We start from the raw sequence: 14,100 nt of genomic DNA, 5'->3' as shown, positions 1-14,100 counted from the left end.
CTTAATCATTTGAAACCAGTATTATACCTGAGGTAAGAAGAGCAAGGGCTCAGTCACATCTCCCTATCCCTTTTCCAATAAATATTCAACATATTATTATCAATAATAAAACCAGCAGCACTCAAAGGTTACGAATGGGAGTTATTTCAATCACTGCATGGGTGAGAAGATCTTAAATAATTCAGCTGTTCTACTTTCCCTTTCCTTTTGCACAACCAACACAAAATTACTTCTCCCTAAGCCAAGAACAAATAGAATATGAACACTTGATATTAACGTCTACAAAACGCCATAGAAGAGACGCCATTCAGTTCCAGTTCTCTTGGACAAACAAGACTTAATAGATAATCTACATCTTCTTCTTTCATGTGCCAGATCACAAATTACACAGAGACAACATCAGAGCTAGTAACCTGGAGACAGGATAGCAGTTCAGTAGACCCTTTCAAGTTTTCCAGAGGAAACAGGCCAAAGTCAGTAGTGATGTGTTAGCAACTCCTTGTGTCATGTGATTTTCCTGGTCTGAAAAGTTGCAGTACGCCCTCTGACCATCTAGATCAGCGGTTCTCAACCTGTGGGTCCCCAGATATTGTTGGGCTACAAATCCCATCATCCCTGAGCTCTGGCCTTGCTAGCAAGGGGTGATGGGAGTTGTGGTTCAACAACATCTGGGGATCCACGGGTTAAGAAAGGCTGATCTAGATGGTGCTGCTGCTGCAGAGGAACAAGGATCTAAATTCTACTACCAACAAACTGCTCTAGTGATGCAGGAAGAAGTGTACCTGGGCCTCACTGTCACAGTCCCCAGTCTAAGGTCTGCAGCACTAGCCATGGCTCCCCTGATAACAAGTATAGTTATATGATGCATGAGTTTCCAATCACATGTTTTCCCCACTCACACTTGATATCATTAGGCATGAAACCTAACCATGTTGTGCAGCAAGAGGACAGAAAATAATAATTGTTGTACAGCTCTATTACAATCGACAGAAATGTATATAGAAATTCACATAGACAGTAGACCTATACAAAGTGTCCTAGGACAACTCGTACTCCAGTTACTCCACATGCCTTTGGACCCAAGTCCTTTTCAGATAACCAACACAGTTTGACTGAACGTTTGAGGGATCCTGATAACATTGACAAGCTGAGCAAAATACTTTGTAGGCACATTGCGTCTGATATCACAATCTATTGAATGTGCTGAAATATGTGGTGGCCATCACAATCCTGAGTCCTCCCAGTGCACATTTATTGCCAGACACCTCATACAAGCAGGTACACCTACAGAACATATGTCAGAGAGAAACACACTATGAGCAAAACGTTAGGGACCCAGGGACTTGGACTGATATCACTCACCAGGTGTCCCACTTAGCACTGCCTTCTACGTTGTCCCAGCATGAAGACACTACTCCCCCATCATTGTCAGTCTGTGAGGATGACCCTCCTGTACTTCTCTTGCTCCACACGTAGAATCAGTTCTGGACCCTTTAAAGCAGGTTTGGGGAACTTTGGGCCCTCCATAAATTGCTGAACTACAACTCCCATCATCCCTGGCCATTGGCCATGGTTGCTGTGGCTAATGGGAGTTGAAATTTAGCAACATCTAGAGGTACAGTAGTTCTCATCCCTGCTTTAAAGTTCTCTCAAAGTGGTGGAGTCACTGGAAGGGAATGCCCTGCCATGCTTCTTAACAATTCTGAAACCTGATGACTCTGTCCTTTCACACATCAGCCAGCAGGAATCACTGGGAGCTATCCATGGTACTGATATGCCTTGCCTTGTGCTGAGCCACACTTGGACTTGTAATTGCTACCAAATCATCTACAGGCACCAAACCTCAACAGAATAAGGTACAAAGACATGTTACAGTATTTGGGGAAACCACTTCCAGAAGAGGCTCCTGGGAATGTAGAAGCACAAGATGGGTGGATGTGTAACCCTTTCCTCACTCATATTTTCCCTGCTCCAACCACCCCTTCGCAGTATCTTTGCACCCACAAAGTTTCAGATTTGTTTCTCTCACCCACCTTTCCATCCATGAACGGATTCAAATAACTAAGCTCAATTATCACTATGTAGTGCATTCAAAGACCATTATACCAGTAAAGCTTTTGTCTGATTGCTCTGTGTTATGGACAGATCACATTTTTATAGCACTTTGAGGATACTCTCTTCCCCTCCCTCCTTTGTGTTTACTTCACTGTGTGCTAAAATTGGTCTGGTTGCAAAATGGAGCAATTTGGCAGCTGCATTACCACTATGCAGGTGTAATACGTGAATAGGTGAACAGACAGGTGAATAAACACAATCTTAGAAGTATTGTACAATGAAACAAATGCTATAAATACGCAAGCTTGGCTGATAGTTCAAGAGCTGGCTGTTCTGCTTCTCTCTGCAATTTTAGGCTGTGTATTGAGGTTCCTGCATGAGAGACAGAGGGATTTTCTGCACCTACCAATATCATAGTGGCATGGTCACTGGGGTTTTTCCAGATTTTGGGAGCATGCATATATACAACATCATTGGTATTCAGCTAGTATTGCAGAATAGTGCACTCAAAAAGATGTTTTTCTTCTTCTATTGCAAAAAATAATAATATCTGACTTTGATTTGCAAGCTCAGTTCGGAAGATATGGGGCTGATAGAGATTGTGGTATTGAGTCAAAGTACTGCCATGAGCTGCAGACAAAAGTTTATGACAATAACCAAGTTTGGCCTAGCTCAGACACACATAGCTCCTTCTCTCCTACATTCCCACAAGATTAGAATTCCATAATGCTAGGCCTTAACCCCCTGCCCTCCTAAAAAAGAAAGACAGACAGACAGACAGACAGACAGACAGACAGACAGACAGAAAGAAAGAAAGAAAAGCTGAGAAAGGGGTATACCTGTTTGCAAGCTCTTAATTCCAACATATTTTAATGGGTAAAAAGGTAAAGGGACCCCCTGTGCATTAGGTCCAGCCGTGACCGACTCAGGGGTTTATTGGCCGAGGGAGCCAGCATACAGCTTCCTGGTCATGTGGCCAGCATGACAAAGCTGCTTCTGGTGAACCAGAGCAGCACACGGGAACGCTGTTTACCTTCCCACTGGAGCAGTACCTATTTATCTACTTGCACTTTGACGTGCTTTCGAACTGCTAGGTTGGCAGGAGCAGGGACCGAGCAACGGGAGCTCACCCCGTCATGGGGATTCGAACCGCGACCTTCTGATCGGCAAGCCCTAGACTCTGTGGTTTAACCCACAGTGCCACCTGCATCCCATATTAATGGGTAGAGGAACACAAAAGAATATAAAAGGAGTGTGACTACAGTCAGTGGACTTTTCTATTTTGGGCACAACCAGTCATTAGAATGGAAAGAAATAAACCCTGTAGTCACTTTAATAACAGTGGCATGTGACCAAAGATTCAGGCAACCAGCTGCAATTTGACTCTTAAAAACATTGGCAGAAACAATAACTATACAACTGCAAATCTTAAGTGCAGGAAAACATGGTACAGTGGTACCTCTGGTCACGTACTTAGTTCATTCCAGAGGTCTGTTCTTAACCTGAAACTATTCTTAACCTGAGGTACTACTTTATCTGTTGCCGCGCTGCCACCACATGATTTCTGTTCTCATCCTGAGGTAAAGTTCTCAACCTGAGGTACTACTTCCAGGTTAACGGAGTCTGTAACCCAAAGTGTTTGTAACCCAAGGTACCACTGTATGAGTGTGTGCATGTAAGAGGGCATAAGGGGAAAGCAAACACAACGTATACAAAGAAAAGTTATTCTTGCACTAAAAGATAACATAGAAACAAAAGCAGATACAGTTACAGTCACAATTTTAAGGTAGCATTCTTCATTGGTGGCAGAGACAATCTATAGTACTTTATGAACAAAACCTCTCATCTGCATTTTGGCAGGTTTGTGCATCTGCCTCGCTCATCTCAAAAGGAAGCTGCTACAGGACTTTCAGTTCCTACATCTGCATGCTTCACATTGGCATGAGGACATACACCCCCTTGCTCCCTCAGATCCTTTATACTGCAGTATTTAATTAGCCAGTTGCCCATTGGAGGAGAGTAGCAACATTTTTCTGCCTACGCTATACTGCTGATCTGATGGGGATGGAGATATCTAATTGTTCTTTTGCCACATCCTGTGGGTGCACAAGAGCATGAGCTCAATAAGAAGCCAACACTCTCTGACCTCCCCAAAGATTTGTGCAAGCAAATCAGGGTGAAAGCTAAACAAACAGGTCATCTGGAAGTGTATCACATCTGCATTGTACTCACCGTGTTTGGGTGTCAGCATGAAGAACAAGCTTACACTGAATACCGTTGCTTCACTCCACATGTAACCGACATTCCATTAGACAAATCCAAGTCCAACCGTTCCTTCTCAACTCCACGTTTCGATCTTTCAGTGGTTGCTTCTTTTCCTTGTTCACTAAGATACTTCTTGCGAATGGGCATCTGTGACCCTGCTAAAACGAATAAATAAATATTATATAGACAACTGTCTCTTTGAGGAAGGTCTTGAGAATCCATTTATGATATTTCTTTCCCCTTTTTGTGGAACAGTCTGCACATAGGATTTCTGTTGTCCCTTGATAATTATTTCTTGAATGAGGTCTCTCTGCGTTTATGCTGCTTGATCAATTTTATTGCATATATTCTGCCTCTGATGAAGCACAGCAGTTCAAACTGCTTAAGATTTCTAATTCTACCATTGATAATACCTGTGGTTTTTGGAGCTGTGTGTGTATGTGTTCATGATGGGGTTTTTCTCCCTTTGCAAGAAAGAACATATGCTACCACTGAGCCAACTTTTCTTTTCTTTTTTATCTCCTGGGAACCCTTGCAAAATGAGTTCCATATCTCGTGTGTTGCTGCAGGTTGGAGTTAAAATAAATAATTAAATAAGTTGATGGAGGGGTACCGGAAGGGAGGGCTAAAGTTCTTCTTGTGCTGCTGAAACTCATTAGAGTATACTTGGTTCCTGCTTAGCGAAGCAGTGAGACTCTAATGAATTCCCAGGGACCCAACTGTAGCATCGTGATGCAAGCTGAATGAAGCTTTGCAACCAGGAAAGCACAAAGGCCAAGATGAACTGTAAATCAGCTGGGGTTTCAGAGGGCTTCGGCGCTCACCTGTCTGGTCAGACACCAGCAAGACACTTCCAGGGTCCACACCACATATAGTCATACAGTGTCAACTGGCTGGGTTGCCTCACTTTCTGCAGCCACATTCCCCATACTCTCCAAGACTTCTCCAATGAAAATAGGTGTGTCCTATTCTATTATTATTATTATTATTATTATTATTATTATTATTATTATTATTATTTTACCCCAGCCACTCTGGGCAGCTTCCAACAAATATAAAAACAGAATAAAACATCAAACATTTTAAAACTTCCCTATGCAAGGTTGCCTTCGGATGTCTTCTAAAGGTTGTATAGTTACTTTAGTTACTTATCACCTTGGCTCAGGGGGTAACACTTTGCTAATGAAAATAGGGATGTCTTAAGGAAACTGGGATGGCTTCTGTAAATATGGGGCTGTCCCTGGAAAATGGGGACACTTGGAGTGTCTGCATTCACACTCTTGAAGCCAGGAGTGAGTTGTCCAAACCTAACGTTTGAAATCAGGATTCTGTCATTATCAAAGATGCCATCCACTAGACTAAATAATGCTGTCAGCTACAAATGAAGCAAATTGATGCCTCATTGAAAAACCAAAACAACAAACAAGATGCACCCATATTTCATTAAGTGCTTACATATTCATATTGCTCTGTGCAACCCATTCATTTGCCCAGATACCTTACAATAAGGTTACCAGGGTTTTTTTCATTGAATCCGGGGACACAATAAACAAACAAACAATACACATTCAGGACGTTGATGCTGCAGTGATGGTGGTGACAGAGGGGCGGCCACTGCCTTGACCTCAACCATCACGTTTACCCTTCCTCTGAGGCTTTTATCTCCTGTCTCCATGAGGCTGGGCAGCCCCTGAGTTGTACGTTCTTCGGTGGTGGTGGTGGGGAAGTGGTGCGTGGTGGGTCAGGCATGGAAGGCGAAGGAGGAGGGCCAAGAGTGGCAGCGGCGAGGCTCAGGCAGTGCAATGCCTCCCTTCCCATCGGAGCAGCCCCAATCCCATTCCTACTTGTGTGCAAGCAGGAGGGGGTGGGGATCCCTCAGCGGGGAAGGGAGGCTTCACGTTGCCTAACTGAGTGATCCCTGCCCTCTCCTGCTTGCACACAAGCTCTGATAGGCAGTGTGAAGCCTCCCTTCACAGCTGTGAGATCCCCTCCCCCTCCTGCTTGTACACAATTAGGAGTTCAGGGGCTGCTCCGATAGGCAGCATGAAGCCTCCCTTCCCAGCTTAGTTGCTGGGGTCAGGGAAGGTGGAGGCAGCCCGGAAGCTGCATCTTAGAGCCCCTGTACCACCATCATATGGGGACTTCCAAGCAGCTCCTGAAGCCAGCCAGAGCCAACTGTTCCGGGCTGCTGAGACTGCTGCTGCTGCGTTTCCCAGGGACATTAGATGAAATCCAGGGACATTCCGGGGATGGAATTTGTCCGGGGACTTATTCACAAATCTGGAGACTGTCCCCAGGAAACAGGGACGTCTGGTAACCCTACTTTACAAGATAGAACACAGGGTTGCACTGGTATGTTATTGAAAAGCAACTTCTTGACAGTGGAACATGTACTCACTAGGTGGTTTGGGGCTCTTACATTGCCAGTTTTTCCCCACCCCTCCTCAGTGCACCGGTGGAATGTGCAACTGTGAAATAAGCTACTTTTAGAGATGGGGAGGTAAATTTTTCAGACGGCAGGAAGAGTGTGAAATGATGGGAAAAGATTAATAGTCATATTTAAAATCCAATCCTGAAAAACAATACAGTGGTACCTCGGGTTAAGTACTTAATTCATTCCGGAGGTCCGTTCTTAACCTGAAACTGTTCTTAACCTGAAGCACCACTTTAGCTAATGGGGCCTCCTGCTGCCGCCGCGCCGCCAGAGCACAATTTCTGTTCTCATCCTGAAGCAAAGTTCTTAACCCGAGGTATTATTTCTGGGTTAGCAGAGTCTGTAACCTGAAGTGTATGTAACCTGAAGCGTATGTAACCCGAGGTACCACTGTAATGGTGTCTAAGTTCTAAAGAAAGCAAGAGACAAAGTTATTTGTGACTATTGAAAGTTTCGTATGATATAACAGGATGTGTAGGCCCACACAACTTTCTCTGGGTTTTTCTTTTTCTTTTATTGAGGTGGGGAGGGTCTTACAATATACTATTTTTAATATATTATTACCCACCCATAGCAGTTGAGACCAGGTACATTACAAAAGCAAACAAACCATCAGACTAGAATGAAGAAATTTATAAATGTTGGCAAGACGTTTAGGGAGGGGGTCAACCACTGAAACAGTTTTGGAAAGTGGAAATGGAGCAATGTAAAACATGGACACAGAAATTGGGCAGGAATGAATCAATTCACTAAAGCAAACTGGGAAAGGGAAAGAGAACAAGTGCATATACGGTGCAATTGTATGGATGTGTGTGTGTGTGTGTATATATATATATATATATATGCAGGTTTTGGTGTCTTCGGGTGTCTTCCCGTGTAAGAGTTGGGGTGTCTAGGCGACGTGTCTAGACACCCCAACTCTTACACGGGAAGACACCCGAAGACACCAAAACCTGCATTCCTGTACCCGTGAAAATCTACGAAAGCATATATATATATATATATATATATATATATATATATATATATGCAGAGCTGTATCTATCACAGCTGGATTTGCTCCCAGCTGTTAACAGGAAGAAACAGAGGCTGAGAGAACAAAAAAACCTGGAAGAGAACATTTCACAGGCACTGTGATATATTGAGGGAGTCTACAGTGATGGCGCCTCTGATAGTGTTTGGATGTGAGCTGTCATAACATGAAGGACTAGGCAGGATTTATTTATTAATTTACTAAAACATTTCCATGCTGCCTCTTCCCCCTTTTAGAAGTTAAAAGTAAACCAGGAATAGCTCAGGATGGGAGTAGGGTGGGGTAGAGATATTATGAAGGAGGGTTTGAATCCAATAGGCAGGAAAGGGATGCCAGAGGGATGGGTATAAGAGGAGGAAATAAAGTTGAAGGCTGTCTAGGGAGAGTACTCCACAGAGTGGGTACCACTATCCCAAAGCTCTGCTCCCTGACTCTGCAGATGGAACTTCAGCAAGCAGCAAGACATGGAGCAAGGCTGACTCTGCAGATCTTAATGTGTGGAGAAGGGCATGTGGCAGAAAGCAATCCCTGATACCTTTTTGCAGGTGATAAATAGTACTCTGAATTCTCACAGTAACAGCACAGCTGAGTATTCCCCATCTGCCTCACCCCAACACACACACACACACACACACACACACACACACAAAATGTGTTTGAGTTATAACATTTTAGGTCCGCAGCTGAAATGTAAACAGATCCTTAATTACTGCAGTGTGTGTGTGCGCGAGAAAGTAGAGAATGATTGGCAAAACGGCCTTAAAACACTCAAGAGCTCATTAGTTGGGGCTTAAGCAATAAAGCCCTTTATCTAACTTTAGCTGTCCTCTTAAAGCTGACTTCTCAAAAACCTGTTGCTTAAGCGTTGATGGGAAAGCCAGCTTTAATAGCTCAGCTGCTGGCAAAATGCCCGACAATTTAAGACTGTGATTCATTTGTGGTCTATTTTTCTCATTCTCTCTCAGCCAGTTAAAGTCAAGGGTAACCAAAGCAGTGATCTGAACCTTCAACCCAGAGCTCAGATGCTAAGTGAACCAAAACTTTTCTGACGTTTGAAAATGACCACTTAACTCTCCTCCCTCTCCCCATTATTTTTCATTTCTACCTGCCAAGACTGGAAATGTAAGCACTAAAATATTGCAAAGATCGACAACACACACTCGCAGCATTCCTATTTGAATCTAGAAGGCAAAGGTTTTTGCGTGTGTAGGTCCGCAGGCCACCCCTCAAATAACTTCACACATAACACGTAATTTTAGTTTTGGTTTTTTGGGCACTATTTTGGCCACAACTTTATTAAAATACAAAATCAGTGAGTGGTTGTTTAGACATTGGTTATGACTATCTGTCCCCCCGCCTGGGACAGAACTGACATCCCGAGGTCCGATCGGTAGCCAGTAGAAGAGAAAGTCAAACTTGGGGGTCATTTGAGCTAAGCGTCGGACCCACGCCGCTCACCCCAGCAGCTCCCCGAAAGCTTGCCTGCCCGGTCCCATAACAAGGATTCCCATAACAGGGATTGGGCGGCCCTGGTCCCATAACAGGGATTGGACGAAATCATGGCAAGCCCCAGGATTCCTTTAACGGAATTCCCTTCAGCGCAATAGGAGGGGCAGACCCAGCCTGACCCCTCCACCACCAGCATATTATAACCAATGCCTAACAGCAACCTTACAAGTTGTGACGAATTGCAGAGTAGTAGGCAAAAACCAAATGGCACAGCCAATCACCAAATGGCAAAATTCCTACTAGGCCCCTGCTCCAAAGCAGACGACCCCATGACAGGCAAAGCAAGGTCAACCGGAAAGAGGGCTGGCGGGTGGGTGATCCGATGCACTCTGCAAAGAGAAAGAGAAACCAGAGTGCACCAATATTTAAAGACTATGGTCCCACCCACCCAATTTGCAACATACAATTTGCCCCAGCAACCCAGTTATCCAATCATGATGCCAGGCAACAACTATTAACCTGCCTGGCAACAAGAGGCCTGGCCTGGTGCCCACACCGCAACACGTGCTCTCATTTATTGGAGAACACGCTTTCCCTGGATCCAGCAAAAAAGGCCAGCAGCATGCATAAGCAGGTTCCCTTGACCACAGCCAATATGGCAAGGATATGCAACTCCATCTGCACTGTGATGGGCATATAAGGCCCACTGAATGGTCTGGATGTGTGTAGTTTTACAGATAAATGCCCCTCTCTATCCGGTTACTGAAGGGAATTCACTCTGCATCAGGGCTTTTGCATTTCAGAGGATAATAACTGTATTACTGGATCAGAGCACTAATTCAACATTCTGTTTCCAACAACCAGCAGCCAGATGTCTCAGACAAGAAGGGTTTCATAGAGCAAAACTGGACAGGAACCCATACCCAAGACTAGCAAGTGTATAAATGTTCGTTTAGCACAGCGATTGGAGCTTTTCTCTCAATGCAAACAGAATGCCTGGTGGGAGGGGATCTGGTTCAGGAATAATTGCTAATTGCATGAATGGTGTCACATCTAGTTTGACCCTAAATTATAGTTTTTCCCCTATGGTATGCCTCAAGAGCCTGGTATTCAGATCTACATGGAAGTTCCATTAACAACTCAGAGGCTTACTCATTAATTTGTCTAATACTTAACAAAAGAAAAACCAGCCATCTGAGCTAGAGATCATTAGTATACCTTGTGGCACAGAAGTCCCCTGATAGTTACATGGTTTGGCCGTGAATCTACTGCTATCCAGCTTCATTACATCACTGCATGTTCAATAATAATAATAATAATAATAATAATAATAATAATAATGATAATAATAATAATTTATACCCCGCCCTCCCCAGCCAAGGCCGGGCTCAGAGTGGCTTACAAGCAATAATAAAAACAAGTTGAATGATTAAAACTTAAAAACAGAATTAAAATACAACATTAAAATATTGAAACATTAAAATATTAAAATGAAGCCTCCTCGCAAGAGGAGAAGGAAAAGAAAAAAGGAAGAGAGGGAGGGAATCAAATTGGCTCCAAGCCAAAGGCCAGGCAGAACAACTCTGTCTTACAGGCCTGCGAAAAGAAATCAGATCCTGCAGGGCCCTGGTCTCATGAGGCAGAGCGTTCCACCAGTTGAAAAGGCCCTGGCTCTGGTTGAAGCTAATATAACTTCCTTAGGGCCCGGGACCACTAGGGTGTTGCTATTTATGGACCTTGAGGCTCTCTCTCTCTTCTACTATTCTGAGAGGCTTCTGTCCACACTTTCCACACACCAATAGCAAACACACAAGCCTTTTTTATGACTTCCATGTAAGCTGCCTGTATGCTGAGCATTAATTCTGCAGGAGCAAAGTCATGTCCACTGGTGGTGTAATATCACAAATACCAACGGCGGACATTTGTCTGAATGCGAGTCCTTACGTAGCCACCCTATCACAAGAAGGAGATATCAGAAGGGTTGGTGAAACTTGCATTAAGGGAAAACATGAATAGCAAAAATACACCAAATGGGACAGAAGGAACCCAAAAAAGCTCATTGTGGACTTGGTAAGTTCAGGGAGAACATAATAAGAACCTAACAAGAGCCATTAGGCCAGCATCTTGTTCTCACAGTGGCCAACAAAATACCTGTGGGAAAATTGCGAGCAGAACATGAGCACAGCTGTACTCTGCCCTCATATGATTCCCAGGAAAAGGTTGTCAGGAGTTCAGCCTACACCCGACTGGCATGTTCCCTCCCTCCTGGTCAATTCTGCCCGAACATCACAGCGACCGATTTATCTACTTGCACTTTGATATGCTTTCTGCTAGGTAGGCAGGAGCTGGGACCGAGCAACGGGAGCTCAGCCCGTCGCAGGGATTCGAACCGCCGGCCTTCTGATCAGCAAGTCCTAGGCTCTGTGGTTTAACCCACAGCGCCACCCACGTCCCAGCTTGATGTAGATAGGGTCAAATAAATTCATCTCCTTTAGTTGGTCGCTACCTTGGCTATATAATTTGCTCTAATTTTCCTAGTGGCAGTTGCAAAGAGTGGTACACGCCAGGTCACATACTTATCTGTGTCTGGAAGGAGATATAAAATCATGTCAGAGGGGTTCTGGCCAGGGGACCTTGTCATTATAGGTGCTAAAAATCTTTCTCTTGCTTCATTATATAAGGGGCAGCGCAAGATATAATGCATAAGGTCCTCTACTTGCTTCTTTGGGTTGTGTCCTGGCTGTTTCAGCTACTAAGCCTTCTTCCAGCCTTTAGGAATGCATTGACGCTGCTGAACATTAATCTTCAAACTTTGGAGGACCGTCCTGCAGCTCACACATTCATCTATGAGAAGTCAGAATGAGGAGCGTTAAGTCTTTGCAAAACCTCTGAACGGACACTATAACTGAACTGATTAAAAAGAAATATGGTTGGCAGCATCCCCCACTTTGCAGTTTAGCATTATAGCACAAACTGGTTGGGAGAGAAAGCTGCCACCTGAACACTGGTACAAGAGGACATCTTGACTCAAAACCCCCCTAGAAAGCTATTGCTAGATGTCAGGTGCTTCCTTTGGAGGGTAAAAAAAAAAAAAAAGAAAGATTTCTCTGAAAGGAGGACAAGGCAACAGTGTTTGGTCAAGGGCTCCGTGTTCTCCTTGAGGCTACACAAGCAGCAGCAAAAAGATTTCATTTTCCGTTGAACAAATTTGACAGAGCCCTCTGCTCACCTTCATCTCTCTGCCAGCCATGCCTCACTTGCACAAAGACACAAAAACACAGGAGAAAACAAAATGGGGACAATGATCAAACACAACCACTGCTGCGTTGCTGTTATCGTCTTCTCGACTGAGCAGATCCTTCCCTTCCGATTAACCTTTTCGATAAGTATGAAGTGAGGAAATCATTTAGACTGCCTCGCCTGATGCTTGTATTTTGAATGAAAATGGAGAGAAAATCCGAGGGTTGGGATATTTGCCTCCCTTTGGGGAAGGGGTCTTCTAAACCCCTAGAGATCTTTTCCAACTCCTGCTTGAACAAGCCCTTGTGACATCCCTTCTAAAAATGAATTCCTTCCTCCATACCCCCTTCAGAAGGAGCCAATATCATTTGCTTGAGCTCATGTGTATTCAGCTCACTCTTTTGAAATATCATTTCCTTTTAGCCCATTTCTATCCGTGGTTTAAAAAAGAAGCTATTATAATTAGACTTTGGCCTTCTCCTCTTTACTTTGGTCTTTGCCAAAGTCTAACATGCTCTGATTTCTGGCAATATTTATTTCCTTAAACTGCTGTACTACTCTCAAGCACACCAAGTAGCAGCATGTCACCTATATGGAAGATCTAAGAAGAAAATAAAAGACCTTGCAGCTCTGATTCAAGTGTTAGCACTCCGCCCCAACATACAGTACTCAATTTGACACATCAGTGGAACAATAAGAGGGGAAATGGGTGTGGGGAGGAAACAACACCTTGAAGAGTACACAAAACCTACAATCTCTCAATCTTGGGTCACCTTGATTTTCACTGACAGGATATGAAAAATTCCAACTGCACTTACAGCATGTTTTTATTGCTGTTCTCTAGTTTTTACATCTTGATTGTTTAGGAAGCAGAAGCAAACAATAAGTCCATTATTTACAGGAGCAAACAGATTAAAAGCTTAATTTTTCATAAGATGCTTTATGATTGCCTTTTACAAAATCACCTTATACATTGTCTACTCAAAAGTAAACCCCATGGAGTTCTATGGGGCTTACTCATGGAAGTATGTATAGGGTTGCAGCCGGAATGTGCATTTTCCTATAGTAATATAAAAGTGATTTTGGATTACATGCTGGATAGAATACCTGCACATGATGAAAGGAGTCAATTACATAACAAAATAACCTATTCTTTATCTTTCTTCAACTACTTGCGCATAGCATGTTAATTTGGAAATAATTGTTACATCCTAAACCTTCAAAGTACCTATTCTTAAACACTAGGTAAATTTAGCATTTGTCCTGTATTGTGTGTACTATATATACTTCCATCTGTAAATTCTTTGGTACCAACTCTTTGTTTCTGTTAACAAATATTTTAGGATCTTAGACTGTTTCAATATATTACAAACCTATTTTAAAATTCACTTAATATATTTTCATGGTAGTTTTTACAACCTAAGGCAAGCCTATAAAGCAGTTATCACCACTTCCCCAAGCTGTGAAAATCACTACTGCATTTTGTTTCCTTTGAGTTGCGACATCCTTGTAATATATGTTTATTCACAAATATATAGAAACTACTGGGAGCGAGCAGACTCCCAAAGCAGCGTCTTATGTAGACAATGATAAAACATATTTTGTAATTGCTAGCTAATGTCCT

At 43.3% G+C, this 14,100-nt stretch overlaps 1 protein-coding gene across 3 annotated transcripts in view; it reads right to left on the bottom strand.

Moving 5' to 3' along the window:
• The window catches only part of CDH18 (cadherin 18), a 632,508-nt gene that overhangs the window by 220,013 nt on the left and 398,395 nt on the right, over positions 1–14,100 (bottom strand). For 2 of the 3 annotated variants that reach the window (XM_083519276.1, XM_083519277.1), the window contains one exon: positions 4,288–4,478. The exons of the other annotated variant lie outside the window; for it this stretch is intronic. The gene's annotated coding sequence lies outside the window, so the exon portion shown is untranslated. The remainder of the gene's footprint in view (positions 1–4,287; positions 4,479–14,100) is intronic. 3 annotated transcript variants of the gene reach the window in all.

Source organism: Podarcis liolepis, assembly GCF_965112155.1.
Source record: "Podarcis liolepis genome assembly, chromosome: 8".
NCBI lineage: Eukaryota > Metazoa > Chordata > Lepidosauria > Squamata > Lacertidae > Podarcis > Podarcis liolepis.
The sequence above is the reverse complement of the archived record's forward strand: the minus strand, read 5'-3'. Positions and strand labels throughout refer to the sequence as shown.